Source organism: Vigna angularis, chromosome 11 (assembly GCF_016808095.1).
Source record: "Vigna angularis cultivar LongXiaoDou No.4 chromosome 11, ASM1680809v1, whole genome shotgun sequence".
Classification (NCBI taxonomy): Eukaryota; Viridiplantae; Streptophyta; class Magnoliopsida; order Fabales; family Fabaceae; genus Vigna; species Vigna angularis.
This window is the reverse complement of record NC_068980.1, coordinates 22,359,103-22,382,566: the sequence shown is the minus strand read 5'-3', so window position 1 is coordinate 22,382,566 and position 23,464 is coordinate 22,359,103.

Genomic DNA, 23,464 nt, shown 5'->3' with positions numbered 1-23,464 from the left:
CTTCTTCACAAAAAATGTTTTTTATGATTTCTATTTGTGTGTATTTTGTAGTATAATCAGTATTTTATTTGAATGAACTTGACTTTAGAAAAAAGAAGGGGAATGTATATGATGAATAGTGAGAATAAAACAAGAACATGGATTATAATTGAAAAGATTCCCCTGGAAATAATTGGTAGTTGTCTAATAATTGACTCAAAGACATTGAAAGCAAGCAAAAATAATTTTGTGGAACATGCAAATGGGTGTTTTAAAATTTGATCGAAAGTGGGATAAGATGGGATGAGCATGAAACTACCAAATGATCAATTTCACATGTTTACTGTGATTGGAGGTTGGTATAATAGTGAACATCTGTGATCTTAGGTTCGTACATCGTCGGTGAAGAACGAAAGAAACCAATTTCTATAATTTAAATGTATGTTTTAGTTTAATTTAATTTAAATAAATGGTTTATTTTGTAGTTTTCAAAACGTGTCTTTAAAATGTTTAATTTGGCTTGAACAAATGGAGTGCTTTTAGACAAAATTCTCCTTAAATATTTATAAAAGAGAAAGATAATAAAAATAACAAGTGAAATGAGTTTTACTATAAATTAAAATTAGTTTATTGATTGAGATCATATTTAGATTTCAAACTGTTTATTTAATGGATTAAAACTGTATTTTAATATTTTAATTTCATTTAATTAACTCATCCTTGTAACATATTAAAATAGAAGACTTCAAAGTCTTTATAATGCTTAAGAGAATTTAATCTATTAAAAATGTGTTTTAACTATAAGCTCAAAATTGTTTATAGTTCTAAGTGATTCTAATTGATTTGAAAAGATTATTCACTCCATCAAAATATTTACTACAATTATTTCAAACACAAATAAAAACATGTTAAGAGATTAAAAATATCTTGTAATCAATTAAAACACTTCATAACACCAAGCTAAGCTGAACTTTAATTCATTTTGAAAAGTTTTTTAACTTTAAGATCAAATTAGGAAAGAGAATATAACATATCCTAATCAACACAACACACCCTAAAAACACATTTAAACTTTCATGGACATCTCCAATCTTCAATAAAGACATTAGATTCATCAAATACACTGCAACTTCAACCACAAGCATCCAAAAAGTTTACCCAAGCCCCTTTAAATTATATTAAAATAAAGGTTTGGCCCTAATTAACAATTATCCAATACAACTCAAAATCAAAATTGTTGCTATTCAAATTTTGTAGCCTAACTTTAAGATTAAATTTCTCTTGATTCTATCATTAAAATATATCATTTAGCATATAAATTAAAGCCCTATCTTAGCTTTCCAATGCCACTAGAATTACTAAAATTTGTCATACAACTCCAAATACCAACAAACAAGATACGTAAGTCAATAGGCTTAAAATTCAAAATTAAACAACAATTACAATTAAGTTCAAAATATTTTCAATTAAGTGAATTCCAATTACAAAAATGAATTTAACCACAAATACAAATTTAGAAATTTAAGATTAAAGGTGTTCAATGGAAGTATGTTCATAGAAAATTTATATGGTGAAGCTTCTACAACTAATTAGCTTATATGTAAATTAGTTTTAAATTATGCATACATTAATTTTGTTTTCTTTCTTTCTCTCTTAAAAGTGCATATAAAGAAGGTTGTTAAAAATAGATTTATAATATAATTAAACCAATTTTTAATTAAAGTTTTACTTATTTCTTATGTTAAAAATTTGAATACTTTTCTTAATAACTATTTGCTTGAGAATCTTTGATAAAAGTAGTAAATTATGTAAGTAATAAAGTAATCAGTAAGGACATACCCACCAAAACTTGTGTGATAACTAGGTAAACCAAGATCTATATTAGGAAATTTGGAGAATGAAAATAATAAAGTTGGGTAAAAGATTTATTGGACAAATTAATAAGCTATGATTATGATAATTAACAATAACATATTTAATGCCTAAATAATCAATATAAAGAATTGTGTTAGAGTAAAATCATAACACCGTGGATGTTATGATATGGTGTTTAAACACAACAAGTTTAGGGCTTGAAAAACATGATATAGTTGCGATTAAAAGACACTGATAAGATCCTACGTGTATTTTATTTGACAAATGATAAAATGTCATATCAAATTCTACTCTATTTGATATATACAAACAAAGAGTTCAAGTTGACACATATGAAGCATATTCTAAAGCTTAAGTTTGAATATGATTACTTGTTGTCAAAAGATTTATTTTCAAGTTCAAAATACTATTCAAATATCTTTGAAGATTTTAGACATCTTTATGTCAACTCTGGTCATGTTATCCGCTCAGTATGATGCATGTTTTTATCACTCAAAGAAGTAAAAAACTATGAAACCTAGAGAAATAATTACTACCAACTATCATAAAAAAATTACGTAAAGAAGAAGATAATTTAGTGCAGCATGGAACACCTTCAACATATCTCCATGTCAAAGCTCGACAAACAATAGCAACAAGAAACATTCAAGTGAGTTGAAATCTACTTAATGAATAGAAAATGATTTACAACAATTACCTATTATCAAGATTATATAAAGACTTTATTAAAAGAAGAGTACAATAACCAAAGCGATCATTTTCCATGACAAAAAGAGTACAAGTTCCCTAAAGCTTTGTAAGAGCACTGTTTGTGTTCATACTAACAAATTAGTTAAGAGAACATAATCATTCTATACATCAAAAGATATTACCTTTTCTATTGAACTAAAATCGTGATTTGTTTATCATTCAAACTTTATATTTATATACGTAGGAGTGACTTGTCAAATGAAAACTTGAGTTAATACTCACATGTCAATCACAGAATATTGTTTCTTTATTATATTTATTTAATATCTTGGAAACCAAGAAACAAGACACAACATCTTAATTATTCTTTATTATTGGATAATAAATTCTACCTTAATTATGAATTGCAATAATTTCCTTAATCAATAATCTTATTAACAGACATGTACCAATTTTTTTTTCAAAAAGAAATATCAAATATAATGTTGATATAAAATATTGGATTTAACTAATTCTCTCATAATGGTAACAAGTAAAAATATTTTAACAAATTTGACACAAATTTGCAAATATACACCTATTTGATTCTAGAATGAATATTCAACAAACTATACCAAGAAATTATATGCGGATAACTTATTACCTCATTCTTTATACTTATAACTTACTATCACATTCTTTATTTATATATATACTTAATTATTTTTAAGTTTTTCATAAATTTGAATAATGTCTATTAAGTTCCTATTAAATTTGTTTGTTTTATTGAAATTTTAAAAGTTATATATTTTTTAAATGAGTTTCTATTATTTAATTGTTTCATTAATTTGGTGGCATTATTGTTATCTTATCTTGTCATCTTGTTTACCTATCTTCTTGTGTTAAGAAATATGAAGATTTATAATTAATATAAAATTATATTATTTTTATTGTTTTCATTGAAAGAGTTAGGGATAATGAAATCATCATGGTCCACTATGACTTGTAAGTTATCACCTCTAACAATTAAGAGATTATATTGTTGTCACAACATGTTAGTTCCTTCTTATCTAACATTTTTTTAATGAAAACAAAAATTATTTCGGTAGGATTTTATGGACCAAGAGACGAATCTTTGTTTATGTGTTTTTCTCGTCTTCGAACGCTTGGATTGTCTGAGCTGCTCGCTTTTTTTTTCAGTCTGGACCGTTCGGTCGCGTCGTTCTTCGCCGATTGGTTGCCTCCATGCTCCAGGAGGGGGGATGTACATGCAAAAGATACTCTGACACTCAAGTTAGGCGTGTGATTTGAAGAGCCTTGGCTCTTGGTTGAATATTTAGTGAATGGTTATCACTATTGAGTATTTAGAAGTGTGAGTCGAATCGTAAGTGGAACGTACCTAGCTTTCGGCCCTGGCTTTGTATTTATAATTTACCTTATGGATCCTGAGCTGATACAAGCCCAATAAAATATAAACAGAATAAGATATAAACAGATTACCTGAAAATCCGGTTGGTTGTTTATAACCTGCTTTATCAATATCTTTAATTAGATATTCTTTGATTATTTTATCATCTGCTGAACTGTTGGCCCAACAATAGCTTAAGCGCTGGCACAATTGCGGCCCAATCTTTGACCTGAGTAGATGGACCGAACGTTGTTGATTGTTAACCGTTCGGCCTCCACTAGGTACGATACATTATGCCTCCCAAGTCCGAGTTAAGCGTTCAGCTTTAGTCGTGGTTAACTATAGGACTTATGAGTTTGACGGAGGCTGTTTTTCCTGTAGTGATGAGTTTGCTTTCCATGTAAACATGAACCGAGAAGGATTTACCTCTCGTCCTTCAACATGAACCGAGAGGGATTTACCTCTCAGCCTTCAACATAAACCGAGAGGGATTTACCTCTCGGCCTTCAACATGAATCGAGAGGGATTTACCTCTCGGCCTTCAACATGAACCGAGAGGGATTTACTTCTCGGCCGATAGGGATTTACCTCTCGACCGAGAGGGATTTACCTCTCAGTCTTTGACTTTGACCTAGGAGTTCCTCCTAGGGAGCGAGCTTTACCGTTTGATTTATAGTACACGGGGGACTGTCTTCACCGTTCGGTTTATAACTTCAGTTTGTTGGCGAGAGGGTTTTACCTCTCGGCCGAGAGGGATTTACCTCTCGTTCTTTATCTTCAACATCATCGAGAGGACTTTACCTCTCTGCCGAGAGGGTTTTACCGCTCGACCTTCAACATCATCGAGAGGGATTTACGCCTTGGCCGAGAGGGATTTATCGCTCGATCTTTAAGCTAGGAGTTCTTCCTAGTGAGCGGGCTTTACCGTTCGGCTTTGAGAGGGCTTTACCTCCATGCTTTGTCTTTAATGAGAGGGATTTACCTCTCGGTCTTTGACTTTGACCTTGGAGCTCTTCCTAGGGAACAAGCTTTACCGTTCGGCTTTGCACTAGGAGTTCGTGGAGAACTTCCTAATGGGAGGACTTTACCTCTCTGCCGAGAGGGATTTACCGCTCGGTCTTTTAGCTAGGAGTGCTTCCTAGTGAACGGGCTTTACCGTTCGACTTTGAGAGGGATTTACCTCTCTCCCGAGAGGGATTTACCGATCAGTCTTTGTCTTCAACGAGAGAGATTTACCTCTCAGCCGAGAGGGATTTACCTCTCGGTCTTTGTCTTCAACGAGAAGGATTTACCTCTCGGCCGAGAGGGATTGGTCTTTATCTTCAACGAGAGGGATTTACCTCTCGGTCTTTGACTTTGACCTAGAAATTCTTCCTAGGGATTGGGCTTTACCATTCGGCTTTTTAGCGTAGGAGTTCGTTTTGGAACTTCCTAGAGGACGAGAGTGTTAGTCCTTGGGGACGTGCAACACCGCTCGATTTTTCAGCGTAGGAGTTCGTTTTGGAACCTCCTAGAGGACGAGAGTGTCGGTCCTTGGGCACGTGCAACACCGCTCGGTTTTTCAGCGTAGGAGTTCGTTTTGGAACTTCCTAGAGGACGAGAATGTTAGTCCTTGGGGACGTGCAACACTGCTCGGTTTTTAAGCGTAGGAGTTCGTTTTGGAACTTCCTAGAGGACGAGAGTGGCAGTCCTTGAGGACGTGCAACACCGCTCGGTTTAGGACCAGGGGCTTTTAGAGGGCGTTCCCTAGGTTTTGTTGACGTCAGTGATGGCTTACTTCTCGGTTTTCGACCTAGGAATCGCTGGAGAATTTCCTAATGGACGAGAGGGATTTACCTCTCGGTTCTTGCTCTCCTCTTGGACGAGTGGTTTTTATGGTTTTGACACCTGCACTGTGAAGTTGAACAACTGAATACCAGTGAGGTCGAATGGGCGAGCTGTTGCACGGTTGAACACTTGATGCCAAATTTGGCTAGGTGGTAAGTGCGTCATTAAATCTTTGAATAATATTATAATATTGAATTAAGATATTTAAATTAAATCATATAATAAAATGAATTTATATTGAAATAATTATCTGTAAAGCCGTAGAAGCTTGTTGACGTTGATGTTGAGGCTGCGTCCTTGTATGGTTCCTTGCGGTTTCAGTAGGATGCCCCCCGGCCCCACGGTGGGCGCCAAAATGTTTCGGTAGGATTTTACGGGATCGAGAAACGAACCTTTGCTGACGTGTCTTTTGCGCCTCCGAACGCTTGGATTGCTTGAGTCGCTCGCTTTTCTTCGGTCTGAATCGTTCGGTCGTGTCGATCTTGACCGATCGGTTGCCTCCGTGCTCCAGGAGGGGGGAGGTACCTGCAAAAGATACTCCGACGCTCAAGTTAGGCGTGTGATTTGAAGAGTCTCGGCTCTTGGTTGAATATTTAGTGAATGATTATCACTATTGAGTATTTAGAAGTGTGAGTTGAATCGTAAGTGGAACGTACCTGGCTTTCGACCCTGGCTTTGTATTTATAATTTACCTCATGGATCCTGAGCTGATACAAGCCCAATAAAATATAAACAGAATAAGATATAAACAAATTACCTGAAAATCCGGTTGGTTGTTTATAACATGCTTTATCAATATCTTTAATTAGATATTCTTTGATTATTTTATCATCTGCTGGACTGTTGGTCCAATAATAGCTTAAGCGCTAATCCAATTACGGCCCCATCTTTGACCTGAGTAGATGGACCGAACGCTGTTGATTGTTAACCGTCGGCCTCCACTGGTACGATACAAAAACAATAACTTACTATTTTACATTAAGCATAATATTATTTTATAATATTTATTAAACTTCTTCATTCTTAACATGTATTAAAAAGTAAATAAAATTTAATAACCTTAGTATAAAAACTCAATTATAAATACTGAAATTTACAGAATAACTTTTAATGAAACCTATTTATAAGGTGCCAACATTTTCCTTTTTAGATTGTGAAAGAAACAAATGCCAATTCATTTGATATTGAAAGGTGCCTAAATTTGGTAGCCAAATTTCACCTTCCAAAAACGTAGATGTTGGTGATGGCCAGCTGAGCCAAAGCACTTTTTTGGTCAAATAATGGACATCAGTAACGGCGCTGCCTTCTTTCGTTTACCTATTTAAGCAAATTTCCAGCTTGTAGCACACCATCACTATTAATTATCTCACTACGTTTTCAATTAATTTTCCAACCTTGGTTTTTCATGCAATAATGTGAAAAGGCTGAAAACTCTCTTATGCTCGTCTATTATTCTTATAAACAAGTCTGACTTTTCATGGCATATGCATGTGAATTCATTTTTCTTTTCCAATCTTCACACTCATATGAAAGTATTTTAGTTTCATATGAAGTCACTTCGGGGAAGGAATTCTTACACTAAACTTTATATATATGGTACTACATTCCATGAAAGGATCAAAGAAGTCAAACATGCTATTTTTTTAGAAAAAAAAAATTGATTTAGGTTACATAAAGTAAAGTTGGTCAACTCATTAAATAAAATCGATCAAAGATATTTTTGAAGAAGCTCCATGAGAATATAGAAATGAAAAAAAAGAGAGGCAATTATCAAGGTATTTGGATAAAATTAAATAAATTAAGAGAGATATTACAAAGTACAAAAAATAGTGGTATGCAGTTATCAAAAAGAGTAAAATTGTCTTCAAAAACATAAATTCATTATATATATATATATATATATATATATATATATATATATATGCATGTATATATATATTATAAATAATTCACATAGAATAAGAAAGTAAGACGTGTTACCACATTAATTTTGGAATAGATATCACAGGTCTATAAATAAAGTGTTTTGGATACTATTTTTAGTGTAATATATATATATATATATATATATATATATATATATATATATATATATATATATATATATATATATATTTTGGTTAATGAAAGTACAATTGCTACTATGTAATCTCGTCTTTCCGATTTTATATTTTTACTGTTTTTCAATTTTCTTTTTCGCAAACATTTACTTTCATATTAATTTGAAATGTTCTTAATTAACTATTTTTCTTTATGGTATTTTTAGGAATATATAACTAAAATTTACGAAAATAATAGTTTCGCATTTTCATTATTCAAGGATACATGTTATAGTAGTTGTAAATGTAACATCCCAAATTCTCACATTAATGTAACATCCCAACTTTTCACATTAATGTAACATCCCAAATTTTCACACTTGATAATTAACATTACATTTACGGTAACATTCCGTAATCTCACCCTTTAAAATTTCCTAGTTAATATAAGTCTATACATGTAAAAAGATTCTAATTATAGTTCTTCTACTCCTCCCTTTCCTTGGTACTATGTGAGGCGACATTCCTTCATCTGCTCCCGTATAACGAATTATACGATCATCGCACATACCCAAACACAAAACACAAACAAGTAGGGTGAGCTAACATGCAACAAATCATTTATAAGACATGCATAATTACTTCGATACAAACATCATATAATAATTATGTCAAACACCCTCATACCATCGTACCACAATTCCTATTAGACACTCGTCCCACAATACCCAATAAATACCATAATACTCAATAGACATTCATTCCATAATACCCAATAAACACTCATCCCACAATACCCAATAAACACTCATTCCACAATACCCAATAAACACTCATCCCACAATACTTAACACTCATTCCACAATACCCAATAGGCACTTATCCCCACGTATTCAATAGGCACTTATCCCAACGATATTCAATAGGTACTTATCCCAACGATATGTTGATGAGCGATACAACGGAAGGTTTTTCACTTGTGATGTCATTCTTAGTCCCCTCACTATGTCCAAAACCGGCACATAGACCAGGACATTCTGCCCTCCATACCATTCATAAGGTTAGTCCCCTCACTATGTCCTAAACCGGCACATAGACCAGGACATTCTGCCCTCCATACCATTCACAAGGTTAGTCCCCTCACTATGTCCTAAACCGGCACATAGACCAGGACCTCCTGCCCCTCTCACCACATAATTCATCATTCTCTACTTGAGACTGAATGATTATTAGAGTATCAGGATAACCTCCAACTTCATGACCCTCAACATCAACATATACGCACATACCATGTCATTACAGAATCTCTCCACGAAACTCATACAATGCTCACATTCCTTAACTCATATTATACCATTACGAAATCTACCCATAATCCTCATACACATACCATGACATTACAGAATCTCTCCGCGAGACTCATACCATACTCACATTCCTCGACTCATATTATACCCTTACGACATTTCCCCATAATACTCATACATGTTCAGATGCATAAATTCAAATCAAATAAACTTCAATCATTTCAGAAATCATACAAACTGAATATATTCCAACAAGATATATTACATGATAATTTAACAGTACATAATCTGTACACAAGATTTAAGTTAAAAACTTGTCGAGGAGACTTCCAGGAAAGAGAGGTGCGTCACAATGGACAACTTAAGTACCAAGTCTTTCCTTAGCCAAAGTGTTCCTCAACTAGTTTTTAACAAATTTCTTATTAACAGATTCAAAACAACAGCATATAATATTTACACCGAATATCAATATAGATAAACATACAGTAAGCATTAACAATATTCATACATAATTTCAAGACATGAATAGTAATAAAACAGTACTAAATCATAATATAAAAGCTTAGAAAGATTAGCTCCCCTACCTCTATTCCAGATTCCTCTTGATCTGAATTTATTTCCCCGAAACCCTTCAGAACCTCTACTCTTCTTGCAACTAAAAATTTCTCCCTAGCTCTTTCTTCTCTATTTCTCAAGCTCTCACTTGATTTCTCTTTTCTTGGTGCAAAATACCCTTCCCTCCCATGGCTATTTATAGTTAAAAAAATTTACTATTCATTAATATTTTAATATTATTTATTATTTTAATATTATTTAAAAATAATATTTCAATCATTTTCTCACCAAATCTGATCCTAATTTCTACCTACTACTTTCTTCCATGCTAAGGAATCTTAATGCTGAAAATTTATTTTTACTATTTACTTTTTACTATTTACTATTCACTTTTTACTATTTACTATTCACTTTTTACTATTCACTATTCATTTTTTACTATTCGATTTTCTTAAAAAAAAAACAAAATACTAAATAAGTTATCAAAAATTTTAACCTCTCCTTCTAAAATTACTATAATTTTATATTCAAAATATATATTTTTCTATCCATTAAAATTATTATTACTAATAAAATACTAAAATTTATTATAAATATTTTTCATGGTCTTACAGTAAAAGTCAAATCTAATCCTTTCATTAATAAATTACTTACTGAAATAAACTATTTTCTCATTCCCATTGAAATGCCTCTATTATGGTTTGTTTTTTTGGACTTTGACTTCGAATTCTAATGGAAGACAGTCACGTATACTTTTAATTAATAATAATTATATAAGTTGTATGAAAGTTTATGTAACCAATAGCACATGTTTAACTCTTTTGCACGAAAAACTCATCTAGTTAAAAACAATTAGAATACAACAAGCAAGTATGTAATATATAGTACAAGAGAAAATATCTTTGTTTTAAGTTCCTTTTTGTTAATAATTATTTAAAAGTGAATTTATTATTAACTCAATCTTATAAAATCTTATTTCTCTTTTGCTTTGAAAATTAGTCTTATCGAATATGAAAATATATATTTTACAAATAGTTTAATAAAAAAAATATAACTAATCTTATTAGGATAAATTTTAAATTATCCTAAATAATTCTAACATTATTTGAGAAAGAGATTTTGAGCTAAATATGTAATCTTCTAACATAAAATATTCTTACTAAAATAAAATATGTATTTATTTATATATATTATAGTATGTTTTTATCTAAAAGTTGATAAAAATAAGATTTTAAATTTGTTCACAACAATCTATTATTGGAAAATGAAATAATTCTACATGTTGAATGTATATTTTGATATTTTGACATATTGGATCTATTGGTTGTTAATTATCTTAATTATTGAATAGCTTTGACGTTAGATTTTCCTATTTTAGAAACTCAAATCTTGATGTGTTAATAGACAAAGAACACTTTGCTTACATACATAAAAATGAAAGATAAAGAAAACAACCCTCTCAAAACGACAAAAACCTAAATCAACATTTTAGTAACAAATTATGAATACAGCACATGTCGTTGAATTCTATTTATTTTGTACAGTTTTTGTTGACCACACTTACCAACACCATCTAAAGGATCATTACTAATTAATGAAAAATTGATGTTGCAGGAATTTATATAAGTGGTTGAGTAAGTCTTTTAAAAATAAGTTGTAGTCTTTTATTTTAATTTCATTTCAAAATTTTGAAATTAGTAACTTGTTCACTTTTTAAATTTATTTAACTATCGCACTTTTAGAATTAACATATTAGCAAACACATTTCATGCATGCAAATTAGTGAACACAACTTTCAATAGACGGAAACATAAAAAAATAACCATTTTGAAGTTCAATTTCTATTCGTAATCATGTTAATTTAAAATATATAAATAAATGTAAATCTTATTTATAAGTTTATTTTTAAATTAATTTTATAATATTGAATTAAATTTAAAATTTATTTAATTTTATAAAATTGAATTAAATTTAAAATTTATTTCTTAAATATTGTGAAAAACAAAATCAATGATGGAGAACTATACTAATATGTAAAATTTTAACAAATGAAATATCTAGGATTAGTAGATGTTCATAATACAACACAACAATTAAACCAAATGATTTCAATCCAATCCTCATTTCTTTTCTTTCAAGCGATAACCTAATTTGAAATATATATCATTCCAGATTTTTTTTCCTTACATTTATAGTTTATATTTTTATTTTGTTTTAGGAGTAATTTAATACTTTGTTGCCTGGTTAGGGCATATTAATGTAATTTCAAATATATATCTTGACACACTATGTACATAGTATCCAAGTATTCTTAATATATATATATATATATATATATATATATATATATATATATATATATATATATATATATATATATATATATATATAATTTTTAGTTGTTTATTAAAAAATTTGTTATCGATTTTGCATCAATTAAAATTTTGGTGAAAGTATAAAATATATAAATCTCACATTTTCAAAGTGAATTTTATAAAATTAAATTAAATTGAAAACATAATTTATATTATAATAATAGAGTTTATTATAATTAATTATAATAAAATTGGTTGGATCCATTCTTAAATTTTTTTGTTCTCATATCTAATATCTTTTATATGAAAATATATTAGAAATTCTGTACTGATGAAAAAGAAAGTAGGATGGAAGAGGGTAATTAAAGAAAGGGGAAAATATAATGTGGGTTTTTGCCAAACATTATTTATTGACAAGGATGCTTAGATTATTAGGTGCCTTTGATGTTATGTAGTTGAAAACAAAATAGGATTTGGTGAGTTGCAACATGCCAACTCAGACACCACTTTTCTTTGACTAATGTTACCTCTATAGACTATATATATATATATATATATATATATATATATATATATATATATATATATATATATATATATATATATATATATATATATATATATATATATATATATATATATATATATTCAACCTTAACCCTAGATCTTGCTTCATACCTACTACCATTTCTTTACATATAATTAACCATAAATTGAAACCACTTCTAATTCTTTCTAAAAAATTAATTTATAGATTTTGTCATTTGATTATTTTCTTATCTTTTTTACTTAATATATGATTTAGATGCACTTAAATTCATAAACCTGCTTTTGCTGTTGGTACTATTTTTTTTTTATGTTAGATTTGTTTTCAAAATAGTAAAGCATTGAAACTCAACTCAACTCTTCTAAATTTTTATTTTAATAAGAAAGAAAAAAGATGTCTAATTGAATAAATTGTAAAATGCCTTGAATATTGCTGCTGAATCACTCACAAATGTGTTACACGAGCCTAATGTAGAACTAAGCATGAATAAAAGGAGGGATTTATACACTGAAACAGGCAGAGAAAACACTTTATGTTATTGCATTGAAACTTTAAACTATTTACAAAGCATAATATGTTGATTTGATGGTAATTTTGATGATGTCTGTATTATCTTAATTTAATAGAAAAATATAAGGCCTGAATCAATTTCTATGATAGTATTAAACAAATTTACATTGAAAAACTAATTTTATACTTTTTTTAACATAATAATTGATTATGTTGGGAAATAATCAATTATATTAAAAAATAATCGATTATAGGCCAAAATCTAATTTTTATATATGTAAGAAATAATGAATTATTTTATACATAATTTAAGTTTTTCTAAACAACCACACATTCACTAGTAATTAATTATGCTTAATAATAAATTATGTTGATTCGTAATAGTTACAAAATATAATAATCAATTATTTTTAAACATAATCTATTATATCATTGTTACTTATATCATAGTTTCATTCAGAAGTACAATTTCATATTTTTCAAATTTAGAGAGGACACTTATAATTTTAGAAATCTTTCTAAAAAATACTTTTATATATTTTATTTGTTTCAAAAGAAAGATTAGTCAAGGTTCAAAAAATGTTTATCTCGTGCTATAGGATAATTTTCATTATAAATCAATCACAATACAAGTGATATATTTATTATTATTATTACTATTATTTGTATTTTGAATTTTTCTACACGTGTATATTGTGTGTCAGTGTAGGTAATTGAATTGAGTGTTTTTCATTATCTTTGTAAATTTTTGGAAAAATGTTTCAAGTGGTTTGTATATCTTATTCTAATTATATGTGTATGTATATTGAAAAGTTCATATTTCATAATTATGCTCAAGGTACTTGACCTTAAGGGTATATGCCCTTCAAAATCCAAATGGGCTTTCGGGCCCTTTTAGCTAATAATTTATGGCTCATTCTTCCTAAATTTTCATATTTAATGAGATTGGAGATCATACAATCTCGAAGTCAAATATATCATTTTAATCTACAATTCATAATTATAATGTATTGAGAATATGTAGTTTCATTACTACAGAATGGATCGAAATCCTCTCTAGGTCTTTGTTCAATAGATTCTGCTTGGGTCTTTATTACTTTCATTATTGTTGCAGTTTTCAGTTAATCGGAACTCTATAAATAGAGTTCTGTTTTGTATTTTACAGACAAGAGAGATATAACAATTACAACAGTAGAAATAAATCTGATGATGAAAAGCTTTCATTTTACTTACTTGTTTCTTTGATCTCTTCACTTTTCTCTTCTACGCCACCACCATTTGAAGCTCCCAAGGTCGCCGGATCATCGCGTCACCACTGATCTCCTTCGCCCTCTGGAAGAAGCCTCTGGAATGCTCCGTTCTCTCTCTTCATTTGCATAGAAAGTGTTTTGACACGTCTGTAGAGATGTCTCAACCTCACGGTCTTAATTGTGTTGTGGGCCGCCTAACATTGGGCTTCTTCTCTCTGCACACCATTTGGGCTTCGGCTTAATATGGTATTAGAGCAGGTCTAGTGCCTGCTCTGCTTCCGCTCTGCCTGCTGACTTTCTTGATTAATTCTTGGACTGGTTTGCACAGCTTTAGGCATCATGGAACAGGCTGAGTTCAACAACCCATCCAGCCCTTACTATCTACACCCAGGAGAGAATCCTGGACTTACTCTCATCACACAAACTCTAAGCGAAAACAACTACTCATCTTGGAGTAGAAGCATGAGAAGAGCTTTGCTCTCCAAGAACAAAGTGAAATTTATTGATGGGACCATAAAGAAACCCCAGAAAAATGACATTCTGTATGATGCATGGGAAAGGTGCAACATGATCATATTGTCTTGGATAACCAAGACCCTTTCTCCACAAATTGCCGAGAGTGTCATATACGTGGAAGAAGCAAAAGAATTATGGGATGAAATGAAAGAAAGATTTTCTAAAGGTGATCATTTCAAGATTTCGGACCTCCTCCAAGATATATACTCCATTAGACAAGGGGAGAGGGGAGTCAACCAATTCTTTACAGATTTGAAGATTCTGTGGGAAGAATTAGAGTCCTTGAGACCCATACCCACCTGCACATGCAAGATACCATGCAGTTGTGCTCTTTCAAAGGTTTTCTTGAAGTATAGAGAAATGGAGCATGTAATATGTTTTCTAAGGGGATTGAATGACTCTTACAACACTGTTAGAATACAAATCCTCCTAATGGATCCCCTTCCAAACATCAATCGGGTCTTCTCACTTATCATGCAACAGGAAAGACAAGAAAAGCATGGGTCAACTGATGCAAAAGTCATGGTTAATACTGCTGACAGAAACAGCCAGTGGAAAGGCCAAGGACGGGGACCTGGATTGCGTGGTCAAGGAAGAGGAAGAGGCAGAAATCCTAACCATGGCAAGCAATGCTCTTATTGCAACAAGATGAACCACACGGTTGATGAGTGTTACTCTAAACATGGATACCCACCTTGGTACAAGAAAGCAGAGGGCAGTCAAGACAGAAAGAATGAGTGGAGTTCAGCCAATGCTTGCCAGAACACCACTGAACCAGATGGAAATCAGAAAGCACAGTCCAATAATAACAACAATATTTTCAACTCTCTCACTGCAGAACAGATGCAGAAGCTGCTCAGATTGATAGACAGAGATGATGAATCAACCCACAAGATTAATCAAATTCAGAGGGCTGACAGTGCAGATAAACAAGGTAATTCCTCCTGGATTATTGATACTGGTGCCACTGACCATGTGACACATGATAAAATGAATTTTATCACATTCTACCAAATAAAACCTATATCTGTTAGATTACCTAATGATACTGTCTTAACTGCTAAACATGCTGGCACTGTACAATTATCTAAGGATCTTGTCATTTTCAATGTTCTATATATTCCTGAATTTCATTTCAATTTGATCTCAGTTCAAAGTCTTATCAAAGACTTGAATTGTAATCTAACTTTCTCATCCAAGACTTGCCAGATAAAGGAGAACCATACATTGAAGATGATTGGATATGCTAGTTGTTGGGGAGGGCTCTATTATCTACAAGACCTTTCTAAACCCGACCATAGATGCACTGCCAAGACTGCTTTTTTGTTTAAAAGTGCTAATGTAAATTTGTGGCACTATAGATTGGGCCACCCAGGGGACAAAGTTATAAAACAAATATGTGATGATTTTCCTTATGTCAAACTAGGTGCTAATATTGTTTGTGACACTTGCCATTATGCAAAACAGCGAAAGTTGCCTTTTCTACAAAGTACTACTACTACTGCGAACTGTTTTGATATTGTTCACTGTGATATATGGGGCCCCTTTGGTACTGCTTCTATTCACGGTCATAGGTACTTTCTCACCATAGTTGATGACTATAGTAGGCACACATGGATTTTTTTAATGAATAATAAAGGCCAGACTAGGGGTCTGCTACAGGATTTTGTAACCAAAATTAAAAATCAGTTCAACAAGGGAATTAAAACCATTAGGTCAGATAACAGCCCAGAATTTAACTGTGTAGATTTCTATGAGTTGCATGGCATTAATCATCAAAGGAGTTGTGTTGAAACCCCTGAACAAAACTCTGTTGTTGAGAGGAAACACCAGCACATTTTGAATGTTACTCGTGGCCTTCTTTTTCAATCTAATGTGCCTAATTCTTACTGGTCATATGCTGTTAGTCATGCGGTCTACCTTATAAATAGGTTACCCACTCCTATTCTGAATAACAAAACTCCCTATGAACTGCTTTATAACTTGCCCCCTTCCTATTTAAATCTCAAAATTTTTGGATGCTTGTGCTTTGTCTCTACTCTTGAACATAACAAAAACAAACTTGACCCAAGAGCTAGAAAGACTGTTTTTCTAGGCTATAGACCTGGTGTCAAGGGATACCTTGTACTTGACATAAATTCCAAAGAGCTTTTTATAAGCAGAAACGTGGTTTTCCATGAGAACATTTTTCCTTATATGAATCTGCAAGACAACAATACTAATTCACCTACTGGAAAGGATACAACCAACTCTCTTAGCGATCTCCTAAGAGATCACTATCACAAGGACACTGACATACATGACGAGCCTGATGGTTCTGGGCAGGAAAATGCACAACAGCTTACTGTTAGTGAGGACAACAGTGACAGTGTGGGAGATAATCAAGATGTCCAATTGCAAAGAAGGTCAAATAGACCCAGAAAAGCTCCTGACTATCTTAAAGATTATGTCCATCAGGTCAATCAATCCCTATCTCTGAAAAATAATCTTAAAACACCTTACCCGATATCCAACCTATTATGCTGTGATAATCTTTCAGGGAGACACCTAAAATATACCATGGCTGTCACTGGTAGCAAGGAGCCTAAATCCTACAGTGAGGCAAAAGGCATGAATGAATGGGTAGAGGCAATGCAGAGAGAAATTAAAGCCCTGCAAGATAATGACACATGGGCCCTGGCCCAGCTGCCTCCAGGGAAGGCTGCCATAGGATGTAAGTGGGTGTATAAGACAAAGTACAAAGCTGATGGAAGCATTGAAAGATTCAAGGCTCGGCTAGTAGCAAAAGGCTACACACAACAAGAGGGAATAGATTATCTTGACACTTTTTCTCCTGTTGCCAAACTAACCACTGTCAGATTGCTCGTTGCCCTAGCGGCTTCAAACAATTGGTTTTTACACCAACTAGATGTTGACAACGCTTTCCTACATGGAGACCTCAATGAAGAGGTATACATGGAGCCACCCCCAGGTTTGATGGTTCACAGTAAAGGACAAGTTTGCAGACTGAGAAAATCTTTATATGGCTTAAAGCAGGCCAGTAGACAGTGGTTTGAGAAACTATCATCTTTCTTAATAGCTGTTAATTATGTTCAATCTAAGTCTGACCACTCTCTGTTCATTAGAACAACACCTACCAGTTTCACTGCCCTTCTTGTGTATGTAGATGACATTATTTTGACAGGGAACTCTATGACAGAAATCAATTGCATGAAGGAACTCTTACACAAAGAGTTTCGAATAAAGAACCTTGGTGAGCTCAAGTATTTTCTAGGTTTGGAAGTTGCCAGGTCAAAGAAAGGCATTCATTTATGCCAAAGGAAATATGCTTTGGACATACTGGAGGAGACAGGGATGTTAGGATGCAAGCCTTCCTCTACTCCTTTCCTCAGTGATACAGTTTCATTATACAGGGAGGACAGCTATCTGGAAGATCCAGGACCATATAGAAGGCTAATAGGAAAGTTACTCTACCTTACAAACACTAGGCCTGATTTATGTTTCTCAGTTAACTTACTTAGCCAGTTCATGCAATCACCCACTGATCACCACTACTGTGCCATTCAACACATACTCAGGTATATTAAAGCCAAGCCCTCTGAAGGGCTATTTTTCTCTGGTGACTCTCCTATGCAGCTAAAGGCATTTAGTGACTCTGACTGGGCTACTTGCCCCAATACTAGGAGATCCACAACGGGATTCTGTATCTTCCTAGGATCATCTCTCATTTCGTGGAAGTCTAAAAAGCAGAAGACCGTTTCTCGATCATCCACAGAAGCTGAGTACAGGGCACTAGCAGCCACTGTATGTGAAATACAGTGGCTCTGCTATCTGCTACGTGATTTTCAAATCAAGGAGACAGGGACCCCTGCTTTATATTGTGACAATAAATCTGCGAGGCACATAGCTCACAATCAAAGCTTTCACGAACGCACCAAGCACATTGAGCTTGACTGCCATGTTGTTCGTGAAAAGCTTCAGGAAGGTCTCCTCATTCTCCTTCCCGTACGATCCGACGAGCAGCTTGCTGACATCTTCACAAAGTTTCCTCGTCGCGTCAAATACAAATCTATTGTTCCCAAACTTGGATTGGTAACCATACACCATCCAGTTTGAGGGGAGGCTATTGAGAATATGTAGTTTCATTACTACAGAATGGATCGAAATCCTCTCTAGGTCTTTGTTCAATGGATTCTGTTTGGGTCTTTATTACTTTCATTATTGTTGCAGTTTTCAGTTAATCGGAACTCTATAAATAGAGTTCTGTTTTGTATTTTACAGACAAGAGAGATATAACAATTACAACAGTAGAAATAAATCTGATGATGAAAAGCTTTCATTTTACTTACTTGTTTCTTTGATCTCTTCACTTTTCTCTTCTACGCCACCACCATTTGAAGCTCCCAAGGTCGCCGGATCATCGCGTCACCACTGATCTCCTTCGCCCTCTGGAAGAAGCCTCTGGAATGCTCTGTTCTCTCTCTTCATTTGCATAGAAAGTGTTTTGACACGTCTGTAGAGATGTCTCAACCTCACGGTCTTAATTGTGTTGTGGGCCGCCTAACATTGGGCTTCTTCTCTCTGCACACCATTTGGGCTTCGGCTTAATATAATGAATTCACTTTCAAATTGCATAATTTAAAAAAAATACTTCACTAAAAAAAATCATAAATTATGTAATACGAGCAATATATATAGCATCGCTTTTTTTCTGCCCAAAAACGTCAAAATGATGAAATAAAATCTATTAAAGAACAAATTCCGTACCGTTTCCGAAAGTTCATTTCTTAATTATAAATATCATTGGAAAGTGTTCTATAACTACACAGTGTTGAATTCTTCGTAAAATGATTTTCCAGATAATATGTTAATTTTGTTCTAAAGTAATATTTTCAAAAGGGATAAAAGAAAATTGGTTATTTCATACTTTTAGGGGGTGCATGTTGAAATTCCTATTATGTTTGAAGAAAAAGCATAAATGAAAATATATGAGACTGTGTCATTGTTTTCGAAAAGAAAAATAAATGTCAGTACAAAATTTTGGAGACAAATTGAGAAAGGGGAGTGTAAATAGCATTAGCGTTAGATGAGTGCATGTTCAAACAGAAATAAAATATCCTGCTATTTATACTCCACCTTTTCTTCTATACCCAGTCGTTTTACTTTATTGGACTATTTACTTTGCTTTGTTGTTTTGATGGTTGTCAGAAATCTGTTTGGATTTGTAAAGGATCTGTTTTTGTAAATGGAAATATGATTATCTACCTTCTTTTTCATTTTTTGTATAAGAATTGGGAAAACCTATTCCTCTTTCAATTCATATTTGTTATTTTTGACCAAAAAAAAATCATTCAAATAATAAAATACAAAAAAATTAAATTATTCAATTTTTTTTTGTCTCAATTATAAAAAGGGTCAATAAGACAATCCATTCTACTTCTGGTTATTGATTGAGTTGGTATATAAATATAAGTTAATAAACTGAAAAAGTCAATTCGTACCATTAATGACGTGCTGACTACCTCTCTCATTTTATTAACGTTATGATTAATAGAAATTGAAGATAGAGGTGTTAAAGAAATATTAAATTAAACAATCTTATTTAACTCCAATGTATAAAAAATTGAATAGAACTTCTATTGTAGTTTTTTTTAATTGATTCTTTTCTAAATAAAATTATATAAATTAAATTAAACTATAACCTATGAGATTAGAAAAATATATTTTAAGATTAGAGACCATTAATAATTCAAATGATTTTCAATTCACTCTAGTTGTAATGTAATTCAATTTTAATGTGAATAATTATACAATTAAATTCTATGATAATTTAATTTAGTTTGTTATTTTAATCATTGTTATTGAAAATGTGGTGATTCCAGTGATATAATAATGAATTAAAAAAGTTTAAACTAGTCGAGTCAAGGTTTTATGCATCAAGTGTCAAATTGAACCTAAGAATAATGATATAATTATGGAATATTGATTGTGAATCACACTAAAACAATAAACATAATTTACAAAGTGTTGATACTTTATTATTTTAGCAACAAGCATGAACATTCCTTATATATAAGACTACATAGCGTTACAAGTTACTTATAAGTACTTGATTAATTAACTTAACCAAACAAAATGCACATGATCAGTACCAAATAATCTAAATTTATGTCTTTAAATGCTCTAAGCCAATAAGCACTCCTATTATCACCTTAATAATGCCTATCCATACTAAAGTGCAACAAGATGCTGTGTCTTCTCCAAAAAGGTTTTGTTCATCCTCTCAATATCTCATTTTATTGTGAAGTATGACAAACAATCAAATGTCTAACAATACTTTTACCTCTATAGAAGTTATTAAACTCCTTAAAGCTAATATTCAAGTCATTTTAAGAGACTCCATTATCTTTTTGGTTTGGTTAAACACTAGGAACATCCAATACTTGAAACTCTTGAAGGTTTATAACTTTTACTTCATCTTGAATATCTATGTGAATATTGATTAATCATTGATTACTAAGAAAATTTAATTCACATCTCTCAATGAAGGAACTTCCTCATACCCCTCCAATAATGTCCAAGGACATAGTCTAATGTGGTCTTCATCTCATGTAACATGCAGGAAAGTTTTGTCTATATTATTTCTCAAACACATAATATTCACAAAACATTAAATCTCCACCTTTTGGTCTTCAAGCAACTACTCTTTAATATCTAATTCTTTGGAAAATATGTTTCTTATATGCCCATGCCAAACTACATTACCAAATGAAGCATCAAGCGACATTAAGAAGAATGCAACCTAAAACACAAACATAGATTATCCCTTAAAGGAAATTCATATTTCCTTCTTTAGATATTTGAATCCCTGAATCTTTAAACCACCAAAACAACACTCATTTTCCTTATATGCCTAACAGACACAAATCTCGCTAAAATAGGCTCTAACACGACTCTGTTGCCATGTTAAGAAATAGACTTTAAATCTAACTTAATCCCACAAAATCAATTTGTAAAATATGGTTCACATTCACTTATATATTCTAAATTAGTCTTATCTCTAATCAATATGAAACTTCCAACCATAATAAATTTGTCTTTAATGAATAATACCCACCTTTGATTTACTAATTTTATAACCTCCTTATAAACCTTTACCCTAGTAAGTTTGAAATAAGTACCTTTGTCACATTATATTAGTGCTCTAATTGTGATTTCAATAATATCGTGCTAAGATATTAGTATCTATTAAGTCGAGATCATTTGACCAACATAATTAATCATATATATATATATATATATATATATATATAAATAGATCAATTAACTTTCTGTTCTAAGAGTCTCCATCCATTTTATAACATGTAATAAATGCTCAAAAAAAGAATTCCTTTTAGGGGTGTTTGAGGGAAAGGAGGCCTTTTTAACCATAGGCTTGAATGGGTTATGATGGAAATAGTTTTTCATGTCCATGAGGAAACTTCTAGGACATGTGTGGTAGCCTTGACATAATTGGGCTTATTAAAACACCATCACACACATTTGCAACACTTCTCATTTTCAAATTCTCTACACCCTTTCCCTTTCCCCTTGTTCAACTAAAAGAGGATTTTATTCCACATTGAGAAAAATTGGGTCAAAAGCACTTCCAAAAGTTGCGTTTCAACAAAACTGCTTTGGACCAATGACCGACAAGAGAAGCATCTCCCTACACACAACACTATTTGGTACAGCAAGATCTAAATTTCCATGAGGGCCATATAGGCCACCCCATCATATGAACATTTGACAAAAATATCCAACTTATAACCCTTAATAAGAGAGGGTAATGATGATTAATGATGCCCACATCAGCAAAATTTCTTTAAACAAATAGCAAAAGAAAAAGAATGATGAACAAAGCTTGGTTGGAAAGCCACGCCTGTGTAAGGCTTTTCCCTATGCTCCATGGTCCCACCATCACACCACATGACATGACCTTTTTCTCATGTGAATCACCATAGGCAAAAAAATGTGGCACCTCCCTCAGCCGTCCCACAAGGGAAAAAAAAGGAAAAAAAAAAAAACTAACTGCCCTTCAATTTCATGATTCTAGATACACAGAATCATAGATGGTAGTATTTTTGTTAGTAGTTACACTTCAAAGGCTGAAAGCAGAAGGGGTGACAAAAAAGTTATTTTTGGATGGTTGAGACATACATAAAGTTGGAAAACTTGTGTCCCCATCATTGGCATTTACTATGCCAAGTGGAACCCTTTGTGTGGATCAACTTTCACAATCTTCTTTTCCTTTCTTTTGGGCATCTTTAATATGAGAGCCTTCCTTCAACTGAATTGACATTTGACTTTGGACATAGTGGAATAAGGTATGCTTCAAATAGAATTTGATGTACACATCTTCTCCTTTTCCCCAAGCAATATACCAACACTCCATTGTTCCAACTAGTCATCTCTGCCCCTAAAATGTAACTCTAGCTTGTTAAATTTGAAATCTTCACCCAACCTTCTTTTCTTTCTGACTTATTCAACTACATTTTTATGCATTATTATGAGTGTAAGAAGGTTTACATTACCTACTAATTCAAAATCATAGTTAGGGTAACTTTCAAATAGTATAGTATCTTCCCTAGCATTCAAAGAACTGCTAGACACTAAATGTAGGAGTCC